The sequence below is a fragment of the Schistocerca nitens genome, chromosome 7 (assembly GCF_023898315.1).
Source record: "Schistocerca nitens isolate TAMUIC-IGC-003100 chromosome 7, iqSchNite1.1, whole genome shotgun sequence".
Lineage (NCBI taxonomy): Eukaryota > Metazoa > Arthropoda > Insecta > Orthoptera > Acrididae > Schistocerca > Schistocerca nitens.
The window spans coordinates 438,295,548-438,312,094 of NC_064620.1; the positions used below are offsets into that span (position 1 = coordinate 438,295,548).

Below are 16,547 nucleotides of genomic sequence, written 5' to 3' on the forward strand. Positions count from 1 at the left end.
GAAAAAAAAATGCAACCTGTCATATCCAATCCAACATTCTCTCACTAATCATCAGTCGCTAATCAATAACTGACATACCACAACGACAATAATAATAATAATAATTATTATTATTGGTTATTAACTGAATAATTATCGCCATTCGCTGCCGTGCAGTGTTGAAGTAAATGCCAACGTGCCATAGTCACTTCAGGTTTATGGAGATCAGCGCGCCTAGTGACATTGGAACATCCTGATGACTTCTTCGTTCCCTAGCAAAACAAAATTTCCAGAACGGAAGTCTCACCACGGATATCACTCTTAAAAGGGACCAAGTGTATACATGCAGGACCGGCTGATTATAATTAAAGTGAAGCTACTGGCGGAGGTCTAGTGTGAGCTGTAATTATCGTATGGCGGCGAAACTTAGTAGATATGCTAGTCCGGAACCGATTTACACTAAAAAACTTATTTCTAATTTTGGTCACCAAGTGCAAATCTGGCGCTGTACACTGTTTGTATGACGGTACGACGTCCATGCTATCAATGCACAAGACGTAACGTGAATGAACAGTATGGTTATCGAGAAGAGAGACCGTGCGCTGCTAGTGAAACTGTTGTATGTGAACTGCAGCAGTTACAGCGCTGCATTGAGAGAATATCGTCGACTGAAAGGTCTGAGGGGAGGCCCAATGTCATTAAATGGTTTAAAGAAAATGCTAACAAAATTTTTGAAACAAGGGTCAGCTTGGTGTGGCACCTGGAAGAGGAAGGCTTCCCCTCCCGGTGAAAGTCATTGACGAGATTGCTATTGCTGTTATTGACCACGAGTATTGTCCGTCTCCTGACCAACAGTACGGAAAGTTTTGCGGTCATTTTCATTAGTACCCATACTTCATGATACGCAGCACTATTCTGATTTTTCTCTTCGATTTCTTGCACGGATCGAAGGTGATAACATGTGGCCGGATAATATTCTATAGAGTGACGATGACGTTTTACGTTACAGGGTGCAGTAAATAAACAGAACTGCCGAATCTGGGACACTGATAAAGTGCGTGTTGTGCACGAAGAGCACTCACCATATGTGATTATGTGGTGTGGATTCGCAAGCACCTTTATTCCCGGTGCGTCCTTCTTTGAAGAGAATACACCAAAAGGGCCTGTCAGGTGTACCGCGACGTCTCCACTTCATCGAGACGTTGTACAGCATGTGATTCCTGTTTTGGAAGAATGCAATTATGTGAAAACCACTGTTTTCATGCAGATAAGGCAACACCACATGTCGCTCGCCCAGTGAAAGATCTGCTTAAGGTATTCTTCCACGAACTAGTTATCGCTAGAGGTTTCCCAGACGTATGGCCTGCATTATCACCTGATCGGAATCCATGAACCTTTTGGCTCTGAAGGTGCCTAAAAGAACGCGTTCGTCAGCGACACGTTCGGCATCTACCTGATCTGAAGAGCAGTATACGGAACACGTTGCTCAAACTCCATCAGAACTCCTGCGAACAACTGCTGATCACATCGTTTTTGGGAGGCAACACGTCTCCGGTGCTCATATTGAACAAATTGCATAAGTAGCGATTAATAATAAAACCAACATTATGTGTTTCTCACTTGTTCGAACATTTCTGCTCTCGTCCGGTTTCTAATCCATTACGTATTTAGCATGTTGCGCTGTCATACGATAATTGCAGCCCACACTGGACTTCTGTGAGTAGCTGTACTTTAATTATAACATTCGGTAGTTTCTTCGATTGGCAGCTTCATTCATTTTGTTATAGCTTATTAGTAATGGCTGGAGTTTGTTGACATGTGATCTCCCGTTCGTTATGAGCTACGTACTGTTCACATGTGCTAAAATCCTGACTGTTCTGTCTGTAGAAATATAAATTTAATTTTACGTCTTCCGCCATACTGTATTTAATTTTTCTTGGATTATGTCATTTTTAAGATTTTACTTCATTTTTTACAAGTTTGTGTTTTACGGCCGGCATGTTTGTGTTTCACGTCCATTTATGACACAACAGTTCATTCTTTTAATGACGGTAAGAACGAATGACGCACGTGTCTCTAGGAAAAACGCAACAATGTTGCTCAAGAATGTATTCGTTCGTGTTGAAAATCAATTGAAGCTTCATCTGCGTATCACTGTCGTGTCAGTAATTGTTATTAACTTGTACGGGTACTGAAACAGAAGTGTCGATATTGTATCAAATGTAATGTCTGTCTGTGAAATACAGATATTTGTATGTCGATTTTCTAGATTCGTTTTTCAAACTAAAGTAAAATATCGAAATGTACACTACAGTTATTTCAGCAAATACTAAAAAATTTTCTGACTGCTAACAAGTGTAGTCTGACGACAGACGTTCTCTCACATTCATTTTAGCGACAATTCTCCAGATTCGATCATTGTGCCTACCGGTACTTTTTCATATTCGTAGACTAAATGAATTCTCACCAGGGGCAACTGCCCCCACCGATTTCCTCTTGCGGGCGCCAACAAAAGCCTGCAGATTTACATTATAGGAGAGAACTGTATTCAGAAAAAAATACATGTTATCAGATGTACTCACCATTTTCTGCGAACGAAGATTTGCTTACCTGCAAGAGAAAGAAAGCAGTGTATTATTTTTTTTTCTTGATTAGGCATAATGCTGTATAGTATACTATTGCTGAGTCGGTGTAAGAAGATCCCTGGCAGTTGCTCTGACCTGGAGGAAGCGGCTTGCCGAGCCTACCTCAACCAATCACGTAACGTGATGTAAACGTTTTGTATGGCAGTGCCTCAGTGTTCTTACAGCTGTATAGGAGGATACTGTTTTCGCCTTTAGTCGTCTGGGCTTCGTAGTTGAAAGCTGGCAATAGCGCTGCTAGCTGTCACGGAATACTTTTGACGAAGCGACACGATAACCTCAACAAGCGAAGCACAACATTCTCCATTTCCTCAGTATGTAGGCATAGAATCCTAAGCTGGAAGAAACTGTGGCTCGGCCACTAACTACAGGGTTTAGGATAGGCATGCTTGGGTCTCCCTAAGTCGAGTCTGGTCATCATACTGGGATCTTGGCCTTGCTGGCAGATTGTATATGCTTACAGACTTTTATTTCTCTTACTTCAAAAAGTGCAACAATGAGGGTGTCTAACGCTTATTTAGATATTTTGGTTTCCTCAATCTAGCGGACAGTTTCATTGAGTAGTACTGCTGGGAAGAAAATAGTGTACAACTTAGACCATAATAACATTCCCAATGGTAGAAATGTATCAACGATAGAATAAAGATGCTCTGGCTAGTAACGACTCTAGAAAGAGTAAAGACTAAACCAAAACACTGAGGATATTATTACGAATTTAATGACAAAAGAGTATAAAAATACTGATAAATATACTAAACATGGAAAGTGAAAAACCCATCTGTACCCGCCAATGCCCCCCCCCCCCCCCACGCCCATGTTCCGTCACCCTGCGCGTCAGTTCTCTTCCTCTTGGAAAAAAACTGCAGAATAATATTGTAAGGAAATTAGAACGAGACGTACTCAGCATTCATCTTAACATTTACAGTTCAAACATTCAATGATCGGTAACCATTATAGGATTTGTATTACTAAATCTCTATCCTGCAATCCAATACCATTTGCCTCTAACGACTTCAAAGGGCAACAAAAATTTAATTTTCAGTACCTTCTATAATTATTGATCGAATTAAAAAATTTAAATGCTGTCACAATCTATTCATTACGAGGTATAATCTTATCTTACAAATTTAACACAATAAAGCAAGTATCACAATTTGAAACTGTTTTTTTGTCTCAAAGCAGCATAACTGACAGCGCGTAAATACCCGGACTATATTCATCCAGTATTTGAGAATGAGACTTCTCAGCGACTTCAAAACACACTACTCTCGTTGTTTCAAATCTTAACGAAACTTTTCCTCGGAGACATCCCCTACAAAATGATGAAAGGGAAAAAGTTTATTGCTTACTACAGTTTCACTGTTCATGAAGTCACACTTTGGCACCAGGCACGATGTTTTAATTTATTACTCTTTTTCTACCGCCTCTATTCGCAACACAGTTTGCAGACATTATCCACACAGACCACTGAATGTACCAGCAAAATTATATCATTGTAGGACACATAGTTCATATATTCGTCCAGTGTTGCATAATGAGACCACGTAACGATTTACAACAAACTTTAAGCACAATTTCAATCCTTTCCTAAACTTTTTTCTCACTTACATGTTTAAAGTCAAATATTTAACACATTAACTCATTTCTAAAGCAACCAGACGCTTGAACCTGTTTTATACATGGGACTTTGATTCTTTAATGACTGGGTGGGCTTAATGATTTGTACCTGACAGAATGATTATTCAGTTCTCAGGTAACAATAAACTCTTTGACACAAGCAGAGTTGAAAAACGAAAAAGAGGTCGCCACAAGAATGAGGCCACATAACGGATGCTGGGTACGACAGCATGATGTCCACGATGGCTTCTCGCAGACCTGACGTGAAGAAAGTCGCCGCCTCAAGTGAGGGCGTCCCGGTTTATTTACAGAGCCGTCAGCGGTGGTCGAGCTTATAGCGCCAGAAGCGGCCGATTACAAAAAGGGGCGCGGCCCGGCGCAGACGCGAGGTCGTGTTGGGTGTTTTTCTCCGGGCCTCTGTTTACGGCGACAGCTTCGGCGGCAAAGGCGAAGTCTACGTCTGAGTCGCTATGTTTGATTATTACAGGGGGCGAAGTAAAAAGGGCGTGGATAGCGTGCCATCACCGCGAAGAAGGTTTAGTCTCATTATCAACGAGGGGCCTGACAGTGGGTTTTCGGCCTCCATTAAGCAACATAAAAAGGTGATGACACTATTTCTGGCTGTATGAGTACATAAATAACAGACGTGCAAACTTGCCTAAATGAGTTAGAACATTCACCGCTTAACGCCTCCTCAGTTAGTCACTGCAGCCACCCACGTAGTACAAGGTGCCCATAAAAGGATATCCCTGTTATAAATTTTAACAGTGTCAGATGTAAGCGTTGTAGAATGTTGGTTCAAGGTCACAATTAAAGAATAACTCAAACAGTTTTAGATAAGCGCATACGAGAGTAATGCTTTGTTGTTTTCCCGCACGCAGTGCCACATGTGACACATACACAAAACGACGATCCCCGAGCATAAAGCGTTTTGTGTTCCGCAGTTTGCCAAGAGTGAATCGGTACTTTCAGTTCAACGTACTTTTCGTTTAAAGTTTAATTCTCATCCCCCATGTGGCAAAAACATCCACCGACGGTACAGTTAATTCGAAACTACCGGATACGTGTGTAATGAGAAAAGCACGGGACGACGAAAAGCGTCTGACGGGGATATTAATCGAGTCAGAGCATCTTAGCTTTGTAGTCCTGATAAGTTTGTTCGGAAAGCAAGTATTGGACTTCAGTTGCCAACGACGACAGTATAGAAGATTTTAAGATAAAGTTTAAACATGCGTCCATAACAGCGACTGTTGGAACATGCTTTAAACCCAGCTAACTACGGTGTACGTTACAACTTGGCAAGTGAAGTGTTGCAGCGCGGAGATGATCTTCTTGATGGTGCGTTGTTCACAAATGAGACAACTTTTCATCTGAGTGGTAAGGTAAATACGAGATAATGTTCGTTTCTGCGGTTCAGAATAACGTCATGAAACTGTACAACGCAAGGAGATTCCCCAAATCAAACGTCTTCTGAGCTTTGCCCGAAGTCAAAAGTACGGACTTTTTTTCTAAAGGGGAGGCTTATCTGGATGTGTTGCAAGAACGGCTCGTTCCCCTGTGAGAAGGTAAACCTAAATACTTCTCACCACTGACATCTCTTTGTACAAGAGTGGTTCAACGTTTAAGTTCTTGACTGTCGGATTGCTGGTAATGGTCAGTACGACGGAGCACTTATCCGCTGGTCTCGACGTTCGCCTGACCCCATGCCGCGCAGTTCTTTTCCTATAGGCCTTAATAAAAGATCCTGTCTATGTTCCGTCACTACCTAATGATTTGCCAGAGGTGTACACGGAATTGAAGAGAATGTTGCTTTTATACCCCGGACTTGTTGTCCAAAGTACCCAAAGTATGGGAAGAACTGGAGTTTAGGTTGTATGTGTGCCGTATAATTAAAGAAGCAAACCTTCAGTTTGATGTATGATTAACTGTAAATAGTCTAAATTAAACTGTTATTATGTATCACTGAAACTACGACATTCTTTTATGGACACCCTGTAGTACGTAGTTCCTCTTTCACCGAAGTAAACAGAATCTCACTTTAATGCTCTGGCATTCCGATGTTTTATAACATTTTTCACATTCTAATGAATAAAAATAAAATTTCAGTTAACTTGAAGTATTTCTTAATTTTTATGCGTATTTTATTTCTTCTTACTGCCGCAATTTTTCTTATGTGTTCGAGCTGAATATTTACCCATTCTCACCCAGTCTCCTCTCTTGACGAAACTGTCATTATCTTTATTCTTCTGTCCCGAGTTTCGCGTACGTTCTCAATAGCATTGAGCTGTGGAGGACATTAACCTGTTGCAGACAGACGTAGACGTCTCAGATTGTCTGAACGTGCGTTGAAAAACTAAATATTACGTAAGCTACTGTATCTTTACGTACATCTACAGCCACATCGCGCAGACACCGAATGGTATGTCATGTAGGTTTACTAGTGCATCAGAATGATTCACCCTGGCTCTCCCAACTCCCTCCCCTCTCTCCGTCTCAACCTCTTGTTCCTTTTTCAAATGGTTGTTGAGAAGAAAGAACAGCCGAAACCTTCAGTGACAGGCCAGAATTTCAGTAATTTTGCTATCGTGATAGTATTAGTTTGAAGAAAGAACATGTTTCTTGACTCGTGTTGCAACATGAGCTCTCGGGATTTTGAAAGTCTTTAAAGTATCTGAAGGAACAGACGCTGTTACCGACCATTACAGCTATGGTGCTCTTGATTTGGTCTTGAGTCCGAAGACTGGTTTGATGCAGCTCTCTGTGCTACTCTATCCTGAGCAAGCCTCTTCATCTCTAAATACCTACTGCAACTTACATCCTTCTGAATCTGCTTATTGTATTCATCTCTTGGTCTCCCTCCACGATTTTTACCACCCGCACTTCCAACCAATACTAAATTCGTGATACCTTGATGTCTCAGATTGTGTCCCATCAACCGATCCCGTCTTCTGGTCAGATTGTGCCACAAATTTCTTTTCTCATCAGTTCTGTTCAGTACCTCCTCATTAGTTACGTGATCTACCCATCTAACCTTCAGCATTATTCTTTAACATCACATTTTTAAAGCTTCTGTTCTCTTCTTGTCTCAACTGTTTATCGTCCGCGTTTCGCTTTCATCCATGGCTTTCCACCAGACAAATACCTTCAGAAAAGACTATCTAACAATTAAATTTATATTTGATGTCAACAAATTTCTCTTCTTCAGAAACGTCGTTGTCAGTCTATATTTTATATCCTCTCTACTTCGACCATCATCAGGTATTTTTCTGCCCAAACAGCAAACTCATATACTGCTTTAAGTGCTTCATTACCTAATCTAAATCTCTCAATATCACCTGATTTAATTCGACTACAATCCATTATCCTCGTCTTGCTTTTGTTGATTTTCATCTTATATCCTCCTTTCAAAACCCTGTCGATTCCTTTTAACTGCTCTTCCAAGTCCTTTGCTGTCTGACAGAATTACAATGTCATCGGCGAACCTCAAAGTTTTTATTTCTTCTCCATGGATTTTAAGACCTACTTCGAATTTTTCTTTTGTTTCCTTTACTGCTTGCTCACTATACAGATTGAATAACATCGGGGAGAGGCTACAACCCTGTCTCACTTCCTTCCCAACCACTGCTTCCCTTTCATGTCCCTCGACTCTTGTAACTGCCATCTGTTTTCTGCACAAATTGTAAATAGCCTTTCGCTCCCTGTATTTTACCCCTGCCACCTTCAGAATTTGAAAGAGAGTATTCCAATCAACATTGTCAAAAGCTTTCTCTAAGTCTACAAATGCTAGAAACGTAGGTTTGCCTTCCCTTAATCTATCTTCTAAGATAAGTCGTAGGGTCAGTATTGCCTCACGTGTTCCAACATTTCTACGGAATCCAAACTGATCTTCCCCGAAGTCGGCTTCTACCAGTTTCTCCATTCGTCTGTAAAGAATTCGTGTTAGTATTTTGCACCCGTGGCTTATTAAACTGATAGTTCGGTAATTTTCACATCTGTCAACACCTGCTTTCTTTGGGATTGGAATTATTATATTCTTCTTGAAGTCTGAGGGTATTTCGCCTGTCTCACACATCTTGCTCACCAGATGGTAGAGTTTTGTCAGGACTGGCTCTCCCAAGGCTGTCAGTAGTTCTAATGGAATGTTGTCTACTCCCGGGGCCTTGTTTCGAGTCATGTCTTTCAGTGCTCTGTCAAACTCTTCACGCATTATCGTATCTCCCATTTCATCTTCATCTACATCCTCTTCCATTTCTATAATATTGTCCTCAAGTACATCGCCCTTGTATAGACCCTCTATATACTCCTTCCACCTTTCTGCTTTCCCTTCTTTGCTTAAAACTGGGTTGCCATCTGAGCTCTTGATATTCATACAAGTGGTTCTCTTTTCTCCTAAGGTCTCTTTAATTTTCCTGTAGGCACTATCTATCTTACCCCTAGTGAGATAAGCCTCTACATCTTTACATTTGTCCTTTAGCCATCCCTGCTTTACCATTTTGCACTTCCTACCGATCTCATTTTTGAGACGTTTGTATTCCTTTTTGCCTGCTTCATTTACTGCATTTTTATATTTTCTCCTTTCATCAATTAAATTCAATATTTCTTCTGTTACCCAAGGATTTCTACAATCCCTCGTTTTTTACCTAGTTGATCCTCTGCTGCCTTCACTATTTCATCCCTCAAAGCTACCCATTCTTCTTCCACTGTATTTCTTTCCCCCATTCCTGTCAATTGTTCCCTTATGCTCTCCCTGAAACTCTGTACAACCTCTGGTTTAGTCAGTTTATCCAGGTCCTATCTCCTTAAATTCCCACCTTTTTGCAGTTTCTTCAGTTTTAATCTACAGTTCATAACAAATAGCTTTCTCTCTAAGTCTACAAATACTATAAACGTAGTTTGTCTTTCCTTAATCTATCCTCTAAAGTACGTCATACAATCAGTAACGCTTTGCTGGTTCCTACATTTCTCCGAAATCCAAACTGATCTTCTCCGAGGTAAGCGCCTACCAGTTTTTCCATTCCTCTATAAAGAATTCGTGTTAGTACTTTGCAAGCATGACGTATTAAACTGATAGTTCGGTAATTTTCACACCTGTCAGCACATGCTTTCTTTGGAACAGTAGTTATTACAGTCTCATTGAAGTCAGCGGGTATTTCGCCTGTCTCATACATCTTGCACGCCAGGTGGAATGTTTTGTCATGGCTGGCTCTCCCAAGGTGATCAGTGGTTCTCACGGAATGTCGTCTACACGCGGATTCTTATTTCGATTTAGGTCTTTCAATGATCTGTCAATTTCATCTCACCCTCCTACGTCTTCTTCCCTTCCTACAATATTGCTTTCAATTTCATCTCCATTGTACAGACCCTCTGTATATTCCTTCCATATTTCAGCTTTCCCTTCTTTGGTTAGGGCTGGTTTCCTATCTGAGCTCTTTGATGATGACACAGCCGCTTCTCCTTCCCCCAAAGGCCTCTTTAATTTTCCGGTAGGCGGCATCTACTGTATTTTCCCCTAGTGAAATATGCTTCTAAATCCTTATATTTGTCCTCTAGCTATCCATGCTTAGCCATTTTGCTCTTCATTTTTTAGACGTTTGTATTCTCTTTCAATTTCTTCATTTGATGCATTATACCTGTGGTAAACATTACGATATAGATTCGCATTCTCCTACTATGCATTGACGTGCATGCGTGTTTGGAGGACATTGAATAGTGAAGATACAGACTCTGTATATACACAGACATTGTAATCATCAATGACGTATATGTGCCTCGACGGGCTCAAATGACGATGTAATACTTGCCTCCCTGTGCGGGAATCACTAATTGTGCTAGCATAAGGGTTGTGACTACATGACATATGGAAGTTTGGATCAGTCCTCGAGACGTGATCGTATAGCCGAAGAGGTTAAGAGGACCGCTCGCTATAAGCGGGCAATCCGGTTTCGAGTCCCAGTATCTGTCGCAAGCAGTTGACGTGAACATGTAGTCGCAGAATGCGAATCTATTTCGTAAGAAGTCATTGAGGAAAAATGGGAGTTACTTTTGCTTCTGATGACATACTGGGTTGTTTTCGCTAGCAAGTCTTCAGATAAATTGCATACCTGTTCCGATATTCCGTAACCACTTATTTTAATCAGTAAGTGACGGTGCAGGACTGTACCGAAGACTCCCCTCTAGGACTTCTAGGTCTCGTGAACGAACAAGGAAAGCACAATTTTACCTGACAGATGCTTACATAGTTCGCGCTAATTTCTAGGGAGGAGATGCTTGATCACCAAAATGTCGTTATACGTGAGCATAAATACCATCGGCGATTATACGAAAAACTGACGGCAGGGTAAAATGTCTGTGGTTCAGCTAAAATGACGTGCGCATATTCTAATAGACTGGAATGAACTGAGCCCTTTTCCAATAACGTGCGATGCTCAGTAGTTTCAGCGTCCTGCGTTTGACTGTTCCTAGTAGTTGAGCCTCTTATTTCACAGATTAGAGACAAAATCAGTTTCAGTGGTTTTCTTTACATAGTACGTCTTCAGTTGTTTTTCAGTGCAACTCCACTTATTTTTATATCTGTCATTTTCAAATCCGTGCGACTGTTGAATTAGAAAATGTGTTATGTTCCTCGGTAAAGCACATTCAGTATAACAGCTTTAATTTTATCATCACCACAATCAACGAAAATTTGGACAGATGTCCTTGATCCACTGACTGATTTTACGTAGAAACAAAACTTTTTTAGAGTAGTTAAAAAAGGAGAATCGAAACGTATGAGCTATGGTGCTATAGAAGAATGTTGAAATTTAGGTGGGCTGATAAGGTAACGAATGAGGAGGTTCTCTGCAGAATCAGCGAGGAAAGGGACATACGGAAAATAATGACATCGGGGAATAACTTCCATGGTAAGAGCTGTAGAGGGTAAAAACTGTAGAAGAAAACAGAGATTGCATTATATCTAACAAATAATTGGGGACGCAGGTTGCAAGTGCTACTGTGACATGCGGAGGTTGGCACAGGAAAGGAAACCAGTCAGAAACGAGGTGCCATACTGTTAGGCGCAATGGGCTTACGTCTGGGAGGACGGGCAGCTCAAACCCCTGTCTTGAGTCTTGTCATCCAGATTTGGTTTTTCCCTTTCTTTTTTTGAGTCATCAGCCTTCTGAATAGCTTCATGCGGCCAGCCACGAATTCCTCACTTGCTAGATTATTCCAATCTCTGTTTCCGTCCACTGATTTTGCTCTTTACAGCTTCCTTTATTACCATGGAAGCTATTCCGTGGTGTCTTAACAGATGTCTTACTATCCTGTCCCTTCTTCTTGTGGGTGTTTTCCATATATTCCTTTCCTCGCTGATTCTCCAGAGAATCTCCTTGTTCCCTACCTTACCAGTCCATCTAATTTTCAGCGCTCTTCTGAAGCACCACATTTCAAATGCTTCGATTCTCTTCTTTTCCGGTTTTCGCGCAGACCATGTTTCACCACTAAACAATGCTGTGCGCCAAACATACATTCTCAGAAACTTCTTTTTCAAATTAAGACCTATGTTTGATACCAGTAGACTTCTACAGCCCACGAATGCCCTTTTTGCCAGTGCTAGTATGCTTTTTTATGTCCTCCTTGCTCCGTCCATCATGCGTTATTTTACTGCCTAGGTAACAGAATTCCGTAACTTCATCTACTTCATGATCACCAATCCTCGTGTTTAGTTTCTCGCTCTTCTCACTTTTGTTACTTCTCTTGATTTTCATCTTTCTTCGATTTACTCTCAATCCATATTCTGCACTCATTAAACTCTTGATTCCATTCAACTGATCCTGTAATTCTTCTGCACTTTCACTGAGGATAGCAATGTCGTCGGCAAATCTTTCCACCGACATCCTTTTACCTTGTATTTTAATTTTACTTTTGAACCTTTATTTCATTTCCGTCATTACTTCATCGATGTATGTATTTAACATTAGGGGCAAAAGGTTACGTTTCTGCCTTACACCCTTTTTAATCCGAGCACTTCATTCCTCGTCTTCCACTCTTATTGATTCCTCTTGTCTCCTGTACGTATTAGCCATCTTTCCCTATAGCTTACTCCTACTTTTCCTCAGAAATTCGAACATCTTGCACCATTTTACATTATCGAATGGTTCTTCCAGGTCGACAAATATTATGAACGTGTCTCGATTTTTCTTCAGTCTTGCACCCACTGTCGACCACAACATCAGAGCTGCCTCTCTAGTGCCCATACCTTTCCTAAAGCATCGTTAACAGATCCTCAATTTCTTTTACCACTCTTCTCTGTATTATTCTTGTCAGCAGCATGGAAGCATAAGCTTTCAAGTTGATTGTGCGATAGTTCTCGCACTCGTGTGTCCTTGACACCTTCGGAACTGTGAGAACGATGTTTTTTCGAAAGCCTGATAGTACGTCGCTAGTCTCACAAATTCTACACACCAACGTCAATACTCTTTTTGTTACCGCTTCTTCCGATGAGTTTAGAAACTGTGCTGGAACGTTATCTATCTCATCTGCCTTGTTTCATCTCAAGTCTTCCGAAGCTCTTTTAAATTCTGACTGTAATACTGGTTTCCCCATGTCTTCCATGTCGACTCCAAGTTCTTTTTCTATTAAGTCCTCAGACAAGACTTTACCCCCGTAGAAGCCTTCGATGCACTCTTTCCATCTATCTGCTCTCACCTCTACATTTTATAGGGAAATTCCTATTGCCTCTTAATGTTACCAGCCTTGTTTTTAATTTTACCGAAGGTGATGTTGACTTTTCTATGTGCTGAGTCAGTTCTTCCGCAGTTTTCCTAAATCGCTTAAGGCGAATGCCGGGACAGCACATTTGAAACTGATACGACCAATTTTGATTCCCTGTACCTCCAAGGATCTGGCTTGTTTTCTGTCTCTAACTACCTCGTCATCTTTGCTGCTTCTGATCGTTATGGGAAACGATAAATACTTATTATAATATGATGTTAAAAACGCTGAGAAAACTACCTCTCGATCTGCTCGAAAAGAATATATGTTTGTTAAAAGAGACTACGCAATTATAATCATAGATAAACCAACAGATGCTGATTTGGTCCTCAGCCTGTCTCCAGCTATTTCGCAGCCCGTTAGAGTTCTATAACACATTATTGCTGCAGATAAAGACGATCAAACTCCTCTACAGCGGTCGTGCAAACAAGAGAATGGCTAGAATGAGAAACATCCCCCAGGCTGTGGCTAAGCCATGTCTCCGCAATATCCTTTCTTTCAGGAGTGCTAGTTCTGCAAGGTTCACAGGAGAGCTTCTGTAAAGTTTGGAAGGTAGGAGATGAGGTACTGGCAGAAATACAGCTGTGAGTACCGGGCGTGAGTCGTGCTTCGGTAGCTCAGTTGGTAGAGCACTTGCCCGCAAAAGGCAAAGGTCCCGAGTTCGAGTCTCGGTCGGGCACACAGTTTTAATCTGCCAGGAAGTTTCAAGAGAATGGCTAATTTACCAATCGTCGATCAGGAAAGACGAACATTATCTCAAGCGTGTGTGAAAGGGAATGCTTCTGGAAGTCCAAGAACTTTTCGCTAGTTACTCAGCAATGGCGGTGGAGATCATGGAAACACTCTGTTGAGTGATGTATTACCTTAACAGTAGACACGGAATAGAAATGCAGTTTTATTATAAAAAACTCATTCGTATTTATCTGTTACGACAGTACGGCATGCATTCAGAAGGATTTCAGGAAAAAAACTTGGGGCACAGAAAATCCTCATGAAACTGCTGCCATGAATGTGATTCGCTAAAGTTTGACGTTTTCTGTGCAGTATCATAGAGAAAGCTGTATGGGATGTTTGTCTTCCGTGAGAAAACTGTGACAAGTTCCTTCTACCTTGACATGCCGTAGTTGTGGCTGTGGTTGTTTCAACAGCTGATTGCCGGTTCTGAAAATTTCATTTTCCAAGACGACGGGGTACCCCCTCATATGACATCTGTGTTTGTCGCTATCTAGGCGACAAACGCCCGCATCGCTGGATTGGGCATAGTGGTGAAGATACTGTGGCTCTCTTCCATTGGTCCACATGTCCGCTGCACTGATGTCGTGACTTTTTCCTTTGTGGGTACATTACGACCCGTCATGTGAATGTTGCAGTTCTCCTTATGTCTGTGCTTGCAAAGTCAACTTTGTAATTTAGTTTTCACCCATTCATGTTTCAGCACTTTTTGTGCTATCTTCGGTACTTTTATTTGTTTATTTTCCTTACACAGAAGTGTTATATGTTAACCATTAAAGAAGCTTTCGGTCTAAAATATTTCCATTTGAAAAATGAGAGGATTATTGTCATATATTTTTGATATTGGTTTGTACACAGTACAAAGTTGAAACATGTATCATTGATCTGAGGCATCGTATGCTGTTTATTTATGATATGTTTAAAGTTTCATAGTACATTTGGAAATAAAGTAGATGTATACATTTGTTTACTGCTTCACATGAAGCTACTGGATGTTTATGCTAGTAGCTTTGGGTCTACTACGCAATGTACGGCCTGTCAGCTGCAGACAGCCAAATGCTATTTTATTTTCCTGATATTATGCATTTCCGACCGACAATCACTATGTCTCGTGTTGTTTATGGTGTTATGTACGTTTTCGATGTTGTGATATTTTTACTTTTTTGTGTCGAAAGAACACGGTTATTTCTTTCGCTTTTGTCGTTAAACATTCATTTTTGTTTGAGATGTAACGCGCGGATTTGAAGTTTTGTTGATGTTTGTGGTGTTTATTCGCGTGTTTGTAGGGGGGAGAGTTCCAAGATAGGGAGACAGAGCGACAGAGAGCTGTGGATAGGCATGTAGAGTGCATCAAAATACACTTCTGGAAATGGAAAAAAGAACACATTGACACCGGTGTGTCAGACCCACCATACTTGCTCCGGACACTGCGAGAGGGCTGTACAAGCAATGATCACACGCACGGCACAGCGGACACACCAGGAACCGCGGTGTTGGCCGTCGAATGGCGCTAGCTGCGCAGCATTTGTGCACCGCCGCCGTCAGTGTCAGCCAGTTTGCCGTGGCATACGGAGCTCCATCGCAGTCTTTAACACTGGTAGCATGCCGCGACAGCGTGGACGTGAACCGTGTGTGCAGTTGACGGACTTTGAGCGAGGGCATATAGTGGGCATGCGGCAGGCCGGGTGGACGTACCGCCGAATTGCTCAACACGTGGGGCGTGAGGTCTCCACAGTACATCGATGTTGTCGCCAGTGGTCGGCGGAAGGTGCACGTGCCCGTCGACCTGGGACCGGACCGCAGCGACGCACGGATGCACGCCAAGACCGTAGGATCCTACGCACTGCCGTAGGGGACCGCACCGCCACTTCCCAGCAAATTAGGGACACTGTTGCTCCTGGGGTATCGGCGAGGACCATTCGCAACCGTCTCCATGAAGCTGGGCTACGGTCCCGCACACCGTTAGGCCGTCTTCCGCTCACGCCCCAACATCGTGCAGCCCGCCTCTAGTGGTGTCGCGACAGGCGTGAATGGAGGGACGAATGGAGACGTGTCGTCTTCAGCGATGAGAGTCGCTTCTGCCTTGGTGCCAATGATGGTCGTATGCGTGTTTGGCGCCGTGCAGGTGAGCGCCACAATCAGGACTGCATACGACCGAGGCACACAGGGCCAACACCCGGCATCATGGTGTGGGGAGCGATCTCCTACACTGGCCGTACACCACTGGTGATCGTCGAGGGGACACTGAATAGTGCACGGTACATCCAAACCGTCATCGAACCCATCGTTCTACCATTCCTAGACCGGCAAGGGAACTTGCTGTTCCAACAGGACAATGCACGTCCGCATGTATCCCGTGCCACCCAACGTGCTCTAGAAGGTGTAAGTCAACTACCCTGGCCAGCAAGATCTCCGGATCTGTCCCCCATTGAGCATGTTTGGGACTGGATGAAGCGTCGTCTCACGCGGTCTGTACGTCCAGCACGAACGCTGGTCCAACTGAGGCGCCAGGTGGAAATGGCATGGCAAGCCGTTCCACAGGACTACATCCAGCATCTCTACGATCGTCTCCATGGGAGAATAGCAGCCTGCATTGCTGCGAAAGGTGGATATACACTGTACTAGTACCGACATTGTGCATGCTCTGTTGCCTGTGTCTATGTGCCTGTGGTTCTGTCAGTGTGATGATGTGATGTATCTGACCCCAGGAATGTGTCAATAAAGTTTCCCCTTCCTGGGACAATGAATTCACGGTGTTCTTATTTCAATTTCCAGGAGTGTATATCAAACACAGCAACAATAATTTCATTTAACATGATTTCCATG

General features: G+C 42.3%; 1 non-coding gene across 1 annotated transcript; it reads left to right on the forward strand.

Moving 5' to 3' along the window:
• The first annotated feature begins 13,594 nt into the window (after positions 1-13,594).
• Positions 13,595-13,669, forward strand: Trnal-caa (transfer RNA leucine (anticodon CAA)). Its single transcript has one exon. It is a non-coding gene; the product is annotated as a tRNA-Leu (tRNA).
• Positions 13,670-16,547: the final 2,878 nt, after the last annotated feature.